The 10,510-nt window shown below is 48.4% G+C and overlaps 1 pseudogene; it reads right to left on the bottom strand.

Moving 5' to 3' along the window:
* LOC104167034 overlaps window positions 1–5,460 on the bottom strand; it is a 34,168-nt pseudogene extending 28,708 nt beyond the window's left edge.
* Window positions 5,461–10,510: the final 5,050 nt, after the last annotated feature.

The following is a 10,510-nucleotide window of genomic DNA, read 5'->3' as shown; positions in this document are numbered from 1 at the left end:
CGGCATTCTCCAATAACTTTAAAAACAGAAAGGCTACTAACAGCCACAGCTTTCGAAGATGATCCCTCCACTGAAGCCAGTTGGCTGCACCCCACGCACATAAAGGCAGGGAAGAGCCAGAGCTGTTTTGCAGAACGTGTTACTGGCACAGGACAGCTGCTGGAGCCTGCAGATGGGCAGCAGCAATGCCTGAGGTCTGTTTGGTGCCCAGCATTCAGGCAGAGTATCTGCGCTCTTGTTAGTGTAAACATGGTCTTTTACACAGTATTTCAAACTCTGAAAATAAAAATGATTGGTGCTCAGAAGCTTGACTCATCCCTGCCGTTCCACTTCCAAAAGTGAAAAGTGTTATTAACATACCGCATCATGCAAAGAGTCTGCCCGATCTGTGAAAACAATAGGTTCTGCAAATCACTATGAGCTAGGAGGGTTCACCTACTGTTGTTCTGAGGAGAACAATGTCCACTTCTTCCAAGCTGCAGCTGGTGCAGTTTGCCCACACGTCCCACTCAGGCTTCCAGTAAAACGGCAGCAGCAGAGCCCCACAGGACAAGATGTACCCAGCAATGCACAAGACCCTCTGCCAGCCTTGGGTTTTGTAGCAAAAAAAAAATCTCCTGTACAGCAAAGAGAAAGCATTCTTTGTTAACAAGTCTGACCTTAGTGTTTGTTCATCAGGAAGCCGAAGGTTATTGAAAAGAAAGGCTGGTGACTGAAGCCCCCTCTCATAATTGCTCAAGGTCATTTTTGGAAATGAGAGTTTGCTGATTGATACGACATAAGAATACAGCAGAGCTGCTGAAAGGAGGATGCTGCTGGGCTGCTGCTGGCAGAGGAGCATGCTCACATCAGCTCTCCCAGGATTAATGAAGAATTAACTCCAGTCTGGAGTTTTACCATCAAGACTGCAGCTGAACCTTCATGGTAATAGTTCTCTATCTGCAGTGCTAGCTCCCACCAGCCCTGCCTGCCACCGAGGAGGATGTTTCTGTGCGAACTTAGTGCTGACTGCTGAAATCTACCTTGCAGCAGGGGCACAGAATCTGCCTCAGGGAAAAAAAAACTGCCAAGTCCCAAGCAACTCCTCTCAGGTACCTTACCTACTGGTGTGTTATCTTCCACCACATACACCTTATCTTGAAAACAAATATGGAAGGGCTCTTTTAGCTCCGTACACTCTCTTCTTCCAACTTATTCCCCAGGTCATCTGTCATCTTCCCTACTTGCCCTTTCATTTTGATAGCCCAAGAGTCACCTATTCTGTGATGCTCCTTTGTCTGTGAAGGAGATTAAGTCCATAGCTTTAGTTTTTCCCATTGAGAAGAACTTTGGCTTTTTGTACCCTTTGGTTTGCTTTAAACTTGTCCAGGGAGCTAACAGTAACTTTAATGCCTGTAGCATAACTGGATCCTTCTCTACATGCTAGGTGTTTTCCCAGCCCTCTCAGCACTCTGCAGGGCATCAGGGAAGGCAGGAGATGCTCCATCCACAGCTGGTGGCTTACAGCACCCAGGGATGCCAACCTTCTGGACAGGTCACCCATATCCAGCCTGGCCACAGCCCTCATGGCACTGAGACTGCAGCTGTGGTAGGTGCTACCCTGGCCCTGCAGCCCTACACCCACCCCCTCAGCAGCCACGTAAGTGTCCCTTTCTGCTTCCCCACGGGCACTAAGGTGGGAACCCAGGCAGCCCCCCACCATGGGGCTCACTTTGTGCCACCCATGCTATGGTAGATTGTATAAAAGTCTATTTGGGAAAATAATTTTGGTTTAAGGCTGAAATGAAAACTTAGAAAAAGAGATTTAATTTTGTGTTGCATCCACTGCTAAAAAAACCCTGCAAACAGATGTTTTCCATCAGGTGTCTCCATTCCCACTGCAGTGATCCATGTTTCCCTAGACAGCGCACTTCTCAGACACCACTCAGCTCTCTCCTCCACTCCAAAAAGCCCAGCTCCAGTCAATCTCTGCAACTTCACCCTAGGGCTGATGATGGGGGCAGGAGAGCACTCGCACTCGGGAGGAAGCAGGAGCATCGCAGGGAAGCGCCCGCCGTGCTGCCCTGCCCGCGCCTGGCCCATCACCCCGGCACCAGCACCGATGCTGCAGGAGCAATCCTGTGCCCTCACCAAGGTGAGATACCTAACCCAGAGCACAGATAACAATTACCCACCCACCAGTGGGTGCCTGAGGTCTGCAGAGGTAGTAAGTAAAAGGAAACATTCTTGTATATCTACTTGTGACTACACTGCATGTTTTTCCAGAATAGCTTGCCAACTAAAGTACACAATGTGGTGGGATAGTGTAACTGATTGACACAGCTTATGTAGTTGAGAGGAGGAAGAGGAGGAGGAAATGGTGTTTTAAATTATAACAAAAGAATAAAAATGAGGAAGTCCCAGATCTGAAATATATGTCAGAGAAATGTCAGAAAGACAACAGGTGCTTTACAGGGTAGAGTTTGCAACAAAGCAGAGCTCCTTGGAGAGGGCTTATACAAACAATTGCACTGGTTCAACTTCAAATATAATTTTCAAGTGATTTAAAAGCAGTGGAGTAAGTGCCTATTTAGGTTTGAGAGAGCAATTAACTTGATTTATCTGAACTCTGATCATAATCAACATAAACTAAGCTAAAATCAATACAGTTCAACTGAAATAAAGATAATCATGCAGCCCTTATACCAGGTCAACAAAATCCATTTCAAACCAGCTCTGTAGCTTTTAGATGTGCAGCCCTGCTGTATACAAAATACTATTCCTTCAGAGGCCACAGAAGTTTAAATCAATAACTACAAATGGTGGTTTTGGGGTGGGAGGACAACCCACAGCATCCACAACTAAGGAAATGCAAGGAGATTTTCATTTGCCTGCCTTTTCATAGCAGGATTTTTATAAACACACTCCAAATGCAGGCTTGGAAAACAAGGAGCCTGTTATGGGGGTGGCTGGAATGACAGGAGGTGTGCGAGACCACAACTCCTCCATCACCCCACAGGGACTGGAGAGGATCAAATCCGCAGCAAAAGGTGGAGGGAAGGCTGGGGAAGAGCTGTGGCATTAGTGCTGGGTGAGTGTAATGCTGGGAGTCACCCAGCAAGAACATTCAGGGATTTCTAGCAGGAGCCAAACATGGGCTGTTGCCAGCCGGTGGGGCTCTAATGCTCTCTGTACCTTAAGCACAGCAACCGATGAACCTGAAAATGCATTAGACGTGATGGAAGATAATCAATAGAAGTACACTGCACGTGTCTAAAAGAGATGGTTTAAGTGGAGTGGTACTGTGAGCGCCTGACATCCATGGTGCTGGAGAGGTGCCCCTTCCCAGAAGCTGCAGGACCCCAGCACAGCCAGATCATGCCAGGTCCTCACCACTGTGCCAGCACAGGGCCAGCTGGGAGCCCAGTCCTGCAGGCAGGAGCCCAAAGTCCCCAGGGCAGAGAGATGGCCTGGGCTGGTGCCGTCAGCCCCCGAATGGCTGCAACACGTGGCCGATCAACTGGATCGCTCTGCACAGGCGAGATACAAAGGCAGGCTGTGCTAACACACAGCCTGTTCTCAGAGAATACACACTGAGCATTCATACAGTACTTGGGAGGAAGCACTGAAGGTCAGAGCTGAGGGAACCCACGTTCATGGCTGATTTACCCCACTGAGCCTGTCTGCAGTAAAAAGAATTTTCCAAGAAGTGCAGGACCTGCAAGTAAGGCTCCTCCAGCAAACAGGACCACAGGAAGACAAGTTATGAAAAACACGGCTCAGCCCAACACAGACAACCTTGCACAAGGCAGGCAGTGCCAGTAGCATCCAGGGCAGAGCCAGGGCCCTTCTTTGTCAGCAGGGTTGCAGCCCCAGGCTGGATGGGGCAGGGGAGGTTTCTCCTGGAAGTGGGTGCAGCTCATCTGGGGTGCACAGGCTCCCAGCTAAAAGGCTGCTTGTGGCAACAACCTCACCCCACCCATCCATCCTCATCAGGGAGTTGGCATCCCCATTGTTTCTTATGCAAGTAGAGGCAGGCATTGAGGGCCGTATCCACAGGCCAGCTAGGGAGACCCTAAAGAACACTAGTAGTCGGCATGTCACACATGATCCCTAGCTGACCACTTACCTGTCTCCCACAGCAGATTTTTCATTTCATGCTAGATCCAGGCTGCTGCAACTGGTCCAAGCTTCCTAGTCTAAAACAAGCTAACATGAGCAGCAGTCAAATCACAGCAGGAATTTACTAGGAAAGCTGAAACCCCACCACTATTAGTAGCCCTGCAAGCAATCTTGATACAGAGGTGCAGGTGTGCTCTGCAGGGCAGGATCTCTCCCACCTGTGCATGCCCTGAGCACCTGCATCCCCATGACAGATGCACTGGGAAAACAGTGACACTGGAGATGCTGGGAGGTACCTGCTAGCAGACCCTGCTTGCAGAGGACAGAGACTCCTGCCCTGGGGGAGCATGGTGCTGTGCTTCCAGTGCATGTAGCACATACCTATATCTCTAGCAAATACAGGAGTGACGGCACTATATTTTACACCTCTGCAGAGGCACCTACTTCTGTGCCCACTCTGTGCACTGGAAATGTCTGCATTCCAGTTTTTCCTTGCACAAACAGCTGGAGGAGAAAGTCTGACTCCCACCCTGACCAGACTGTGTAGTCACTCCATGTTAGCAGGTAGAGTTTCCAGCTCATTGTGTTTGCAAAGCATGCACTCAGTGCAGCCCTTCCAGGCTGCTGCACGTAATCAATAATCAATCACAATTAAAGACAGAAAGTATATTCAATTAATATTAATAAAAAACCCTTGTAAGGACAGAGCAGCTCCATAAAAGCTGCTGTAAAAGGCTGAGAAACAAGCGATTCCTGCCATAAAAGCTGCAGTAGACTTTGGTCATTTGCCCAATTTTCCTAGACCTGGTAAACAGCAAAGACCCTTACATTTCAGGAGAAGTGATTTAATCACTACTTCAGACTATTGTCCAGGATAAAACTCATTTATAAGCACGTTTCCTATCACTTGCTTACTGATACATGATGACCCAGTAAGGGAAAGTGTACCCGTTAGTAGAGATCCTCACAATTAGGATGGAAAAGACAATGGACCGGTCAGTGGGGAAAGGGACGCTGCTCCCTGGCCAGGTGACTTCTGGTGGGCACAGAGTTCTCTTCCATGTTTTGTGCCTCTGGACTGAAGTAATATGTTCCTCACTTAGTCCTTACTTTGCAAAAATCAATCTCAAAGTCAGCAAGGACTGATCCAGGGTTTTGCTTTCACCAAGGCTATGTCAAAGAGACAGTGCCTGAATGGGGAGTGAAGGTGAAAAAGCTGAGACATATCCAAAATGGGCATGTGGGAAAAGAGGCACACAAGGAAACCAAAACCCAGCACTGCTTCCCACTCCTTACCAGCTCGTTTTCTTCATCCTTGTTGAGGAGCACACAGTGATCCTTCCAATGATTTTCCTCCATCTGAGCACATTGTTTTCAGTCCTGGATATCGTTGTCGGTGGGGGTCAGGCAATATTGAACACAGTTAGTGACTTGAACTTGGGCCAGTGTTAAAGTCACTCTCACCATGTGTCATGGAAGTGCGCAAACTAATCTGACCCAAAGATAAACTTAAGCTTTATTTTGTGGCAACACCAAACCAAGCAACAGAAACCAACAGAAAAACAAGGACAATCCCAGAACCAACCAGCACTCCGATAACATTTGAAACATCGCTACAGGTCTGCTGTGCCAGTCAGGGTTTTATTACTACACAGTGACACAGAAGAATGATGCACACACACACAGTCACTCTCAAAAGGGGAAACTCTCTCAAGGGTACTCAGAAAAAGTAATTGCTCACTCAAAAGGGGCAAGGGCTCACTCAAGGATATATCCAGAACAAATGATCACTCACCAGGGGGAGGTGAGGGCTCTCAATCCTGGGAAGTTTCCTCAGATGGCATCCCGATCTGAGGGGAGAGTTTCCGATCACCGTCCTGCTGCTCCAAGAAAACCACTCAAAGGGGGTCTTCGGTGGGGGCCCCATTTACACCCTCGTCAGAACTGACTGATGGTCATATTCGGGCATGGCCCAGAAGCTTCTCAGGCCTGGGGCACCCATCGGCTGGGGACCCTATCTGTTGACTGGAGGGGCCCTACCTCTCATGCTCCTCTGACTGAGGAGCATACGTGACTGGGGGCATCGAGCCCCAGTGGGTACATGAGGGTTGGCACCCAACCAAGGTGCACACATGACGGCTGCCATGGTGGGGCACAAAAAGCGTGAAAAGTAAGGGTGCAAAAGAGCCAGTGGCTTCCACGCTAGAAGCCCTGGTCTTTGTCGGGGTAGGTGTGTCTGCCACACCATGGTCCTATCTGCTGCCTTTGAAAGTCTCACAGTGGGCTCGCTTCTTATTAGGCTCCCAGGAGAGGGAGGAAAATCCACCCTCACGTCTAAAGCCCTTAAATGCCTGGCTTATGCAAGAAGTCTTTCTCTGCCTCCTGGCTTTTCTGCGTACACCGGGGTGGGACGGGCTGGAGCAGAGCTCTGATGGCCAAGGGAGTGAGGGCACCTGCGGTCCTGTGCCAGGGAGATGGCTCTGCACAGGGCTCGGAGGGATATCGAGGCATGTGGCAAGGAGAAGGGTGGGAGAACGCCACAGCCCCACACAGAGCTGACCCCAGCGCAGCCATCCGAGCGCCAGGAACCACCTCCAGCATGTCAGAGAGAAGCATCTGCTCCAGGGAGATCGCAGTGTCCAGGCCTGGGCTTGGTTTGAGCGCAGTGGAGGTGCATGCTGGAGCAGTGGTTTTCAGGTGTGGAAACAGTCTGAACTTCCCCACTAGCTCCGGGCATTGCCTCAAACACGAGCTTTGGTTCAAATTCTGCCTGAGTTACAAGGAAAGAGCAATGGGGCTGGATGACTCCTTTGGAGAAGCCCAGCTGGGCGACACAGGACCCTTGAACAGCGTGCAGCGTGAACCCCTGGGAGGCAGGGAGAGATGGGGGCTCCAACCAGTCCCCCTGGCAGGGACAGCAGCGGCAGGCAGGCTTGGGAGCCCCACTGCGCATCTTCCAGTCTCTTGTGTCCCAACTATCCATGTTGTCATTTTTCAGGCATTAACCTGAAATTGCTCTGCCTCCCCCCATTTTCTTTCTGTCACAATGTCTGAAAACAACCATTTATCCAGGCAGGAAAAACGGGCTGTGTTATTGTCCTGGAATAAAGTACATGTTTGTGTGAATAGAGACAATGGCTCAGACTCTTTTTGGCTCAGCCACAGGGAAGCAGTTCTCTATCACTGATGAAACCAGGGCATTTAAACTCCATAAAGAGACACAGTCTTTGCACACAGTGTATTTCCCCAGTGATGGCAAGTCAAGAATTCTTTCAAATTCTCCTTCCCCTAGGTTGGAGAGAGAATGATGCCCAGGGACTGCAGTGCAGCATGTCTGGAGTCCTCTAAGCCTCCCTCAATCTGCAGCTCCATCCTGGAAAGAGCCCCAACAACTGAGAGAATCACCTTTCACTAGGCAGACTAAAGAAATAACAGCATTTATCCATGTTTCTTCTCTTTGAAAGAGAGCAAGGAGAAGCCAGGCTGTCTGGCCCTAGAATTACCAAAGAGCAATTGTCACTTTGCTGCCCCCTGAATCTAACTGGGCCTGGCTCTGTATAGTCCGACCAGATCCACCTTTGGGGGGGTTCTGCCAGCCGCAGTTGTGTTCATGAAACAGCAAAGATGGACAAAACACTGAAGAATACTGAAAAATCAGGGGGGCGGTGGAAAAATACATATTTTGCCTTTTTTTTTAAAGCATTGCTATTTTGAATTGTCTAAAGCCTGAATTGAATCAGATTTCATTGTAAGTAAACAGTCCCCTTTTGTCTCTGCCTCTTCTCTGAAAGGGCATCAGTAAGCTCGTCCACCGCACTGTTCTGCACATCAGCCACTGTCATGCAGCTCCCTGTACTTGATACGCTTGCGGTCATTCCACTCCCTGGTTTTCAGAAGCAGTGCCCATTTCTGAGGGTCTTATACCTGGCCCTTACATGAAGTCCAGCTGTGTCCTTTGTAAACATTCTTCTGGCAAAAGGCTTGTACACAAAGAGATAAAGTGCAACCCACTGTAAGTAGGTGACTGCCTACTACCAGCCAACACCTCCTGTAACTCTCCAGGGGAAGGAAACTCAAGAGGTATCTTTAGCTGGGTGGTGTTACTAGTCCTCTCTGTTTTGATCAGCCAGGGCGAGGTGCGTTTCATTCACAGGAATATGACCTCCAGTCTCCGGACTGAGGTCTCAGCAGTTTCCCTGCATGGGGCAGCAGGGTGCCCACCACTACAACCACAGCCTGCTCTTGGAAAGTGCTTCCCAAGCTGTGTGGGACACCTCCAGCCCCAGCCCACCAAGCTGTGGAGCCAGCAACTGAAAAGGCAAAAAAGAAGGACTCAAAAAAGAAGGAATTACAGGCCAGTCAACCCAACTGGAATACAGAGATGAATGTGAGAGAAAATTCTTAGGCAGTCAGTTTGTAAGTACCTAGGGGATAATAAAGTGATAAGGAGCAGCTAACATGGACCTGACATGGGAAGATCCTATCAAACCAATCTCATTTCCTCCCTGACAGGCAGATGCTCCAGGAAACAAGAGAGAAGCAGCTAATGTGGCACATTTAGGCTTTTGACAGAACTCCCCATGAGATACAAAGATACTTAGAAATAGGATTCTTTTACGATGGGCTGAAGGGTTGAACCCTAAGTAGGTGTCAGTGGTTTGCTGTCCATACCAGGGGACCCAAAATATTCATGGTTTTGTTAGAAGCTTGGATAACAGGAGGGAGAGGACAACTGAAAGGTGTTCATGACACTGGGCTGATGGAAGCACCTGCTTCGGAGGAAAGAAACAATGCAGCATGATTTTGGGATGCTGGCCAAATAGTCTGAAATGACCATATGAAATTCAGTAAAATGCTGCACTTAGTAGCTGGAGGGAACAAGTACAAAATGGGGAGGTAGTGGCCCAGCAGGTGTATGACAGAAAAGGACACATAGCTAACTGCAGGTTGAGTTTCCTCTTGCCAAAAATGTCACTGTCATTCTGAGCCACAGTAGCAGGAGGCTGGTGAGATCTGTAAGATGGGAGGAAATTATTCCACTCAGCTCACTGTTAGTAAGTCCTCGGCTGGAGTTCAGGCTCTAGGAAGGTGCGACCTAAATGGCAAGAGAGGAGAAGTTTCGAAAACATGACCCATGAGGAAAAGTTGAGTAATGGAGTTTGTTTAAACTAGAAAAGAGAAGGCTGAAGGGAAACATCATAACTCTTACAATACACAAAAGAGGACAATCAACTTTTTTTTTTTTTTCCTCCTATTCTCATTAGAGACAAGGAGAAATCAGACTAATTTCTTGTTAGATTAGGCAGTTAGATTTTCAGAGTTAGTTTAGATATTCAGGAAGATTTTCTAACTTAAAGGACAGTAAAATACTCAAACAGGCTACCTAGGGCAGGGGGAAATCTCACACAATAGGAGATTTTAAGGAAAAGCCGGACATGATTTGCCAAGGATGATCTAAGCATAGGTAGATCTTGCCTCAGATTAGGGAGATGGACAAAATAACCATGTCACGTCCCGACCAGCCTCACACTCTGGTGATTTCTGCAGGAATCCGTGTCCAAGCCCAGTAAAGCACAGCCCAGACCTTAATTGCAGTGGGGCAATGGTTCTCTGTGAATTCAGATTCAGGTAACTTTATTTAGCGAGACCATGCAATTTATTCCTGGGACCAGTCAGTCTGCAATGAGGCACCTGCACAGCAGTGTTCATCAGGACTTACATTTCTCCAGTCCCATCTGTATTTTTTCTCGTGTATTTTCTGCTGGTTTTGTATTTCTCCTTATGTTCCCATCACTCTGCCCTCCTCTCTCTCGTTCCCTGGGCTCTGATCAGGTTTATTGCCAGCACTGGTGAGTATCTGATACCAAGTTATTAAAAAACTTAGCTGTATTGAACAGCTTAACAAAGCTATTGAAAAGCAAAGTCATGCTTGATTTCAAACCCTTTGTCCCAGTGTCCAACTGCTATCAGTTACCATCTGGATCTCTTGCCCTGAGTGCCCCTGCTCTGCCTCTACCCGCGGTGTCCCAGCCATCTCACAGGTTGGGTTACGTGAGTGCAGTCCTACCAGATGTCTGAGATGATTGACATTTTTAGAGCTTGTAAACAGACCACAGAAGAATGACTGCATTCTTCACCTCATCTGCAGGCAGGGAAGCCAAGAAGAGCCAAAACCTCTGCAGGGCTTTGCTGCTTTACAGCAACAGGCAGTTCTGCTCAGAATAGATGTTGGACACTGGCTGGCATGTGTATGGTGATTGCATGCAGTAGTAAAACTTTGTTCATTGAAGAATGGCTGAGGGAGCATTGCTGGTTTTCACGGCTTGGAGCTATGGAATCAGGATTTACCTGGCCTTGGATGAGGTGCGAGAGGGGAGTAAGACATAAATGAAACACGCCTCTTGTTCTC

Source organism: Cariama cristata, unplaced genomic scaffold, assembly GCF_000690535.1.
Source record: "Cariama cristata isolate BGI_N322 unplaced genomic scaffold, ASM69053v1 scaffold24479, whole genome shotgun sequence".
In the NCBI taxonomy this organism is placed as follows: domain Eukaryota; kingdom Metazoa; phylum Chordata; class Aves; order Cariamiformes; family Cariamidae; genus Cariama; species Cariama cristata.
Note: the sequence above shows the minus strand (reverse complement) of the source record. Positions and strands in the feature narration are given on the sequence as shown.